Source organism: Narcine bancroftii, chromosome 4 (assembly GCF_036971445.1).
Source record: "Narcine bancroftii isolate sNarBan1 chromosome 4, sNarBan1.hap1, whole genome shotgun sequence".
Classification (NCBI taxonomy): domain Eukaryota; kingdom Metazoa; phylum Chordata; class Chondrichthyes; order Torpediniformes; family Narcinidae; genus Narcine; species Narcine bancroftii.
Genome location: NC_091472.1, coordinates 38,521,985 through 38,530,685, shown reverse-complemented (window position 1 = coordinate 38,530,685; position 8,701 = coordinate 38,521,985). Strand labels below are relative to the sequence as shown.

The window sequence follows — 8,701 nt, the reverse complement described above, 5'->3', positions numbered from 1 at the left end:
AAGAAAGTGACACAAGAATTATGACAAAAATGCAAATCCAAAATGAAAAAAATGAAACCAAAACAATGCTTTCAGGCTCAATGTCAAAGACAATGTTGAAACATTTTTCTCAGCCCTGCATTGCCCACGGTGGCCACTAGAGGGTTGATGCTACCCACAGTAGGGATTAAATGCATATTAAATAAGCTGGGCCATGTGTGCATACCTCACTTGATAGCAGGTTGATTATCATTAAATAGGCTGTTGTCCAAACTTTAAGGTGTTCTGTTTTGTATCAGTTCCTTGTTTTAATAAACCTAAATTCTTAAAAAACATTCACATTTAAAATTACTAACCAAAACAAGAACTACTTTGAGACTAATTGTCAATGTTTCCTGATACTTCATGTTATTTAAATAAACCAGCTAAGCACTCCCATAATTACTCTTGATTGCTGCTCACCATGTTTAGCTATGGGATACAAATCAAATTCCAATACATTTTTCAGTTTTTATTTTATCTGAAACCAACTGTTAAAGGGTTGCTTGTTTCTAAAATGTGAACAAGCCAAATGAAATCTCAGTAAATTCACTCTTGCTTTCTGTTTCAATATTGGCAGTAATCCAGGCAACCATTTTGTGACATATACAGTATATTGTCATTATGTGATGGCCAGACAACTAATTAGCCAAATAAACAGGACATATTTGCTTTCATTTTAGTTGATTCTAAATTCTAATTTATTTGCATCAAAGAGTGTAAAATGAATGTTCAAAAAGAATATTTACTTTTACTATTCATTTATAAGGTGACATTAACTTCAGAAGCATTAATATTGAAGACATTTTCAATTTTGCTTCTTTGAAACTGAATGAGAGAGCTCATAATATATAGAAAAATTAAGTTTTTCAGTGTAAAAAATGCTTATTTGGAATGGATCCCAATCATGAACAGTGCCCATGTATTTTTATTGTTCAGAATTTCCGGTGAGATAACATCCAACATAGCCAAATTGTCCACTTTTTGCTGTATTTACTCCCCAGGATTGAAATGTAAACACAAACAAGAAATGCTTAGGAGATCAGGCGTACCTTGATGAAGGGCTCAGTTCTGAAATGTTTGTAACCCTTTATTTTCAATCGATGCTGTGTGTCCTACTGAGTTTCTCTAGCACTTTTGTGTATTGTGCTACAATCCCATCATCTGCAGACTTCCCTGTTTAAAAACATAAAATCACAAGAATCACTAATAATAGGATGATTAATAAATAGCTGGAACTAGTTTAAAACAAAGATTTAGTCAAAAAATTTAAAATGGATTTTGTTTACAATAAGGGATTTGGGGTGTGATCACAAGGCCTTTAGCATCAGTTTAGGCAATAGAACCATGCAACATTACAGCACCGAAAACAGGCCCTTTGGCTCTTCTAGCCTATGCTGAGCTATGATTCTGCCTAGGCCCAATGACCTACACCCAGTCATATCCCTATATACACTTCTCATCCATGTATCTGTCCAAATTTTTCTTTACTGTTAATATTGAGCAACATTCATCACTTCAGCTGGCATTGTTCCATACTCCCTGTATACAGAAATTCCTCCTAAACTTCTCCTGGTTCACCCTTTGCCGACGTCCTCACCTAACTTCAGTGAAAAAAGCCTACTTGCATTTACTCTATACCCATCATAATTTTGCATACCTCTATCAAATCTTCCCTCATTCTTCCATACTCCAGAGAATAAGGTCCTAACGTGTTTAACCTGTCCCTGTAACTCAGCTCCTGAAGTCCTGGCAACATCCTAGTTAATCTTCTCTACACTCTTTCAATTTTATTGAAATCATTCCTGCAGATAGGTGACCAAAGCTGCAGACAATACTCCAAATTTGGTTTCACCAGTGTCTTATGCAACTTTATTATAAAACTCCAACTCCTTTACTCAGTACTTTGATTTATGATGTGGCAAATGCTCTCTTTACAACTCTTTCCACTTTCAGGGAATGATGCATCTTTATTCCCCGATCCTTCTGTTTTACCACATTCCTCAGTGCCTTACCATTTACCATGTATACCCTACCTTGGTTTGTCCTTCCAAAGTGCAACACCTCACACTTATCTGCATTAAATTGCATCTGCCATTTTGCAGCCCATTTTTTCAGCTGGTCCCAATCCCTCTGCAAGCTTTGTAAGCCTTCCTCACTGTCCATTGCACCTCCAATCTTAGTGTCATCTGCAAAACAAAAACCAGGATCATAAAATAAAGACTATCATCTGATCCCTTCATCAAGATACGCCTAATCTCCTAAGCGTTTCTTGTTTGTGTTTACATTTCAATCCTGGGGAGTAACCACAGCAAAAAGTGGATCATTTGGCTACGTTGAATGTTATCTCACTGGAAATTCCGCCAATAGCTTTGCAGTACATCTTTCATTTTTTTTTGTACTACTAGAATTCAGAGTTCAGCACTTGGACTTGTTTCATTCACTTTTCAATTTCCTTTGTGCTGCCACTGTACACAAATGAGAAGATATTCACAAAGGAAGATTAGCCAATGCTATTTTCTTTAAACTGGAGGTATGTTTTTTAACATTCTACTTTTATGTTCAAAAATAGATTATGCCTTTTTCAGACTGAATGCAAAACAGCCAACAATCGTGTTGCTAAAACCTTCACAAGTTTAGTTAATATGAAGATTACTTATGTTCATTTAATTGAAATGTTAATGTTGGGTCCAAATGCAAATACAGGTACACAATCCTTTATCCGGAACCCTTGGGGTCAGTGTGTTCCAAATTTCGGATTTTTCCAGATTTTGGAAAGCCAGATTTAAGCCCACCCGGATTGTGCTACCATATCCATCCCCAACACCTTCCAGTCACACTGCCGCTTCCCTCCTCTCGCCTGCCTGACTCACGCTGCCGTTCTCTCCCTCTTGCCCGCCTGATGGTCTCTCCCCCCCCCACCCCGCCCCAGCCCGTCCAACTCGTGCAGTCGTCTCTCTCCCGACTTGCCGGAATTTGGAGCTTTCCGGATTTTAGATGTCCGGATAAAGGATTGTGTACCTGTACAAGAAAAATTATAAATCAATTATTGAATGACTGTTCCATGTAAGCTGGTCCTGAAAAGGTTAAAAGAAAATCCTTTTAAAGAGTCTGGAACTCTTGATGCACTGCTATTTCATTCTGATCTCTGGTGTAGCAGGTCAACATTACTGGAGACAGAGTAATAGAAAACATTTCCAGAATTCACATTTTAAGAGAGTTTTGTACTGCCTGTTCCTTACTTAATCTTCCATTAGGCCTTTTAACGAGGGTACATCACATCTCATTAAACTAAATTAAATAGGATCATTTGCAGCAGGATTTAATGTGTTCCACGCTTAATATCATAGTTTGCTTCATTCCAAGATTGTAAAGTGTTTTGTAATTAAACTCACTAATATATATCAGAAACCATTCTTATATAAAATATCCTTTGAGGTTTACACTTATTTAAATTACCCTCTTTTCTTCAAACAAAACAGCTATGATTCTTTATTTAAATAAAGGAAGAATATTTCCCCTAGTTGTTTTGGAATCCAATTTTCTTCATTTTAGGGTTAATTTAAATGTTGCTTCTTAGGTGAGCAGAAAATTCACATTTATTGTCTTCATTCATGCGTGCCACAGATGCAGCTCAGCACTTGTGCCTGTTGATGCACCAACTGCTGTAGACCACCAGCGCAGTTCTAAACAGCTGCAGATGGATGCCAGTTCATGAAAGCAACATGAACAGTGGGCAGCAAGTGTGGGCCTACAGCAATGTGTCAGCATGACACAACTTTTCTTAGAATGTGGATACAGCAAGAGATATGGAGCAAGGCCCTGAGTTACACCAGCACTGATTAACATTTGTTGGCACAGTTCAGGAGTGCTTAACAAAAAGAAGTCCTCCAGCTCTTCTGGCTTTTTAAAATCCAGCTCTGTGTCACCTAATCACTCTTCCTGTTTACTCTACTTTCTCTTGTGCTCTGGTTAACCTTGGTATTGACCTATACTTTTGCTCATTCAACACAATTTCTGAATAAAGAGTTAATTCAAATGGAGTTTCAATGAGCAGAAGATCAAGGTCTTTTTTTACTGTATAAGGAAAAATGCATATATATTTTTTATCACTGTTCTATGGTGTTTTCTCATGAAAACTGATCAACAATAGAGTTTGGATTATGTAGATCCTGGGGAGTGCTGGAACTATTTTAACACAATGGATAGTATTTATCTCTCAATTAGTCCCGTGAAAGCAGATGGTCTGGTCACAATCACATTGCTGCTTGCAGGACATTTGCAATATGCAAATTCACTTTTATGTTTCGAGCATTGACTACACTTCAAAAATACCATTTTTTAAAGTATTTTGGGGCATCCTGTGATTATGAAAGATGCTGTAATAAGGTGTTACTTGGATGACCTGTTCAGGCACATAATCGTAGGCATGACAGGGGTGTATTTACATGTGCGTATAACCATATATGCACATGGGTAAACTGGTTAAGTAGTTTTGAAGAGACCTACGAGCTAATGGTTTAATGATCTATTCTCCTGGCCACTGATCCCCTGTTTGTCCAGACTACCTTGTGTGACTGAATCAAATGGGGAATGTTTGGTAAAAAAAATGTAATTTAAAACAGCAGAATAATTGACATATTGGCTACAAAACAGGAAATAGCAAGATCAAAAGTACCTTTTCAAATTGAGGAAAGATGAAATGTTGCGTTCCACGATTGGTGGTGGTCCAACTGTTACATCAATGGTTTAGGAATCCAGCACTGTTTTAACACTGAGGACCAAACTGGGAAGTAGAGTTCAATCAGTGGAATGATGCCTCAAATTACATCTTAATATCAATAATATGGGTTCTTGAACCTGCTCTTCCATTTAGTATAAAGGATAAAAACAGAGCAAAGTACAGCACAGGAACAGGCACTTTGACCCACCACGTCTGTGCTGACCATCATATCAAACTAAACTCATCCTATTTGACTGCACCTAGTCCATATTACTGTTCAATTGCCTGAAGAAATACCTCTTAAACGCTACTATAATGTCTGATTCTACCACCTCCCTGTTGCCCTGTTCCAGGCAAATACCACTCTCTGTGTAAAAAAAAAACCTTACCTTGCACATCTCCTTTAAATTTTCCCCCTTTCACCTTAAAACTTGTAGTCTTTGACATTTCCAACCCAAGAGAAAAAGTCTGACTATCTCCCCTATTTATGCCTCTTTCTTTTTTTCTTTGACTTGGCTTCACGGACGAAGATTTATGGAGGGGTAATATCCACGTCAGCTGCAGGCTCGTTTGTGGCTGACAAGTCCGATGCGGGACAGGCAGACACGGTTGCAGCGGTTGCAGGGGAAAATTGGTTGGTTGGGGTTGGGTGTTAGGTTTTTCCTCCTTTGTCTTTTGACAGTGAGGTGGGCTCTGCGGTCTTCTTCAAAGGAGGTTGCTGTCCGCCGAACTGTGAGGCGCCAAGATGCACGGTTGGAGGCAAGATCAGCCCACTGGCGGGGGGTCAATGGGGCAGGCACCAAGAGATTTCTTTAAGCAGTCCTTGTACCTCTTCTTTGGTGCACCTCTGTCTCGGTGGCCAGTGGAGAGCTCGCCATATAACACGATCTTGGGAAAGCGATGGTCCTCCATTCTGGAGATGTGACCTACCCAGCGCAGTTTGATCTTCAGGAGCGTGGATTCGATGCTGTCGGCCTCTGCCATCTCGAGTACTTCGATGTTGGAGATGAAGTCGTTCCAATGAATGTTGAGGATGGAGCAGAACCTCTAATAATTTCTATACTTCCATCAGGTCATGTCCCCTTCCACCAGCCCCTGACACTCTAGAGAAAACAATCCAAGTTTGTCCAAACTCTCCTTACGGTTAATTAGCTCCAGTCCAGATAAACTTCGTCTCCACCTTCTCCAAAGCATCCATCTCCTTCCTATAGTGTGACATACAACACTCCAAATGTAGCAAAGCCAATGCTTTATAGAGCTCCAACATGATTTCCCAACTTTTATATGCATTTCACCTGTGATGTGAAACTTAAACATTGAGAAAGGTAGAGAGGCAGAGAGCATACGATTATATAGATTCAGCAAGGCTAAAACTAATTGTGAAGAACAATAACAACTACTTATTTGGAAAAAACAGTAAAAGGCTATTAATTATTGAGTAAGGGACACAGCCCGAATCCTAAGAAACATGTAATTAAATGGAAGAGAATTGTGAAAGTCTGTTTGAATGTTCTGGAAAGCTGGAAGTTTGTCTGTATAAATATGCAACTTGTGAACATGTGGCAGACTCCCTTGTAGTGAGACTATCTGCGTGAGGCAGTGCTTCTTGCTGTAATGGAGGTTTCATACTTTGCAAAGCAATAATAAAGCACGGTGAAATTTGCCACTGTATTTGTGTTTGTTTATCAAGTATTCTCAGATCCACTTAACACCCTGACTAATGAAGACAAGCATGGTGGGCATTCATGAAGAAACAAGTTTTTTCCTGCATCACCTGCATGGTTCTTTCTGAATTGGTCCCTGGAAAAACAAACAAGGATATCCCTTTAAGATCATTATTAATTCAACACACCTTATAATCCTTCTCTCTGGAGCAATCATACCTCTTCTAAAGGGCTTCAAATAACCTGTCTCACCTCACTAGAAAAATGCCCAAATACCTTTCATTCTTATACCCAATTCACAATCACCCAACGACCAAACCCTCCCACCCCGCCCCCCCCCCCACCCCCCCCCCACAATCCCCTGCTGTTGATCCTTGCTCCAACCCTTCTACAATTGATATAATCACTCACATTCCCAAGGATTTCTCCTCCAAAGTCCACCTGGCTCTTCTGGACCAAAAATGATTGGACTCTGTCTTCTCGTCCGATGCAGTGGATTCTTGTGCCAATAAACATCAAAGTATCACAACAACTGACCTTATGCAGCATGGCACTGTGATATTTTTTGAATCCATCTGAGAGAGCAGCCAGTTTTCAAAGGATTAGATCTCTGATGGTGTAGCTCTTCATCACTACAGCACTGAAGTATCACTTGAAATTTTGTTTGTGTGTCTGGACTTTTAGAATTGAATGTGAACCACAGCCTTCAAACCAAGAGACATGAAGTATATGCAACAAGCCTAACCTTGAAGGTAGTAACTCTCGGAGATCAGGTTCAGATTTTAAGTTTCTCAAAGGTTTTAATCCATAAGATCAAATAAAATGTTCTCATTTTGGGGAGAATGAGAATTGGAATCTCCACTATAAAATAATCATGAATAAGGACAGTAGAAATTTCAAGAGAACCCTATATATTTGAACAATAGTTTGAATGTAGAACTTACTATAACAAGGAACAGTGGATGTGACAAAATTATTACCTTTAAGGGAAAATTAATTTAGGGGTAAATTGATAGGATAAGATAATGATAACTGTCACAGATTGGTTACCCTCTAAAGTCTGCAGCTAATTAACAGGCAGGATTATCATGCATTATTGTTCTTTCAATTTTTAAGCAGAGATATTTTAGAATAATTGCCTTTTTCTGTTTTAACTTTCTGTTGCGCTATGATATAGGTCATGCTGCAATGCCTTGCATTATTTGCTTGAGGCAATAGCAAAAATGAAAACACTGCATACTTTCTTTCTCTTCAAAAGAACTCAGCACAAACAAAACATAAAGCATTGCCAAACATTTGCCCCGTAGGAACTTAAGGGAATGAAACTGTGAAGAAACAATTGTGTTCTCTAACAATAAGCATTGAATTCACATCTGACTTCTAAATTTCAATCAAATTCAGCCCATCTTGGAAATCTGAAATAAAACCAGAAAATGCTGAAAGTACTCATTAGATCAAACAGCTTCTGTGTTGATATCTAGTATTTCCTTTCTTACCTCTCTGCCATCTCCCCAACACCCATCCCAGTAATGGGTGGGTTGTGAAGCTTATTGAGCTTACGTTAGCTGACTATCATTGAACAAATCCAGTTTCTCCAAATGAAATATCCTGCCAGAGTGGGTGGCTGAGTAATCGCTGTCATTGGTTACTGATGGACACGTGACTTGTGTAAATCATTGTGCTCCTTGAATAGGCCCAATTGTATTGGACCATTGTCATACGCTGAATACCAGCCAATTGCAAAGGTTTTAAGAGACCTTTATTACCAATCACTACGTCTTAAGTAAGTGTTAAAAAATCATCAAACCTCAGTAACTTAAACCGCCCAGAGATATATGACTTGGGAAAGAGGTAACTGAGTGAAAAATAATTGTAAAATGATGAGTAAATGAACTTTCAAATGTCTAAGTTTTGTAGCAAATTAAAAATGTGAAAGGAAGTATTTCAAACAATTGAAATCACATTGATAAAAACTATAGTGCCAATTATAGCTACCTCTAACAGAAACTTCTACAAGATTGGATGGTAGATGTTCTCATTATTACATGGAAAGTAAGACAAGCAATTTCCTCATTTCTAACTCGATCAATGATTAACATTATGCCTGAAAGCAGAGCACAAATTAACGTTTTTTTCAAAGCTCAGTTTCAACATCCAAGCATCAGTAATGATACAGGAGTGGTTGGTGCATGAAATGCGCCGCCAGCAACAATGGTGGAGGCTGGTACAATAGGATATTTTAGGAGACTAAAATGGAAGGTTATGCAGTAGGAAAATTCTAGACAGTGGGTTATTA

The 8,701-nt window shown here is 38.5% G+C and overlaps 1 long non-coding RNA gene across 1 annotated transcript; it reads right to left on the bottom strand.

Moving 5' to 3' along the window:
* Positions 1–1,076: 1,076 nt before the first annotated feature.
* Positions 1,077–8,003, bottom strand: LOC138759810 (uncharacterized). The gene is made up of 3 exons (XR_011355104.1): positions 7,902–8,003; positions 4,697–4,804; positions 1,077–1,194 (listed from the first exon to the last, which is right to left on the bottom strand). It is a non-coding gene; the product is annotated as an uncharacterized lncRNA (long non-coding RNA).
* Positions 8,004–8,701: the final 698 nt, after the last annotated feature.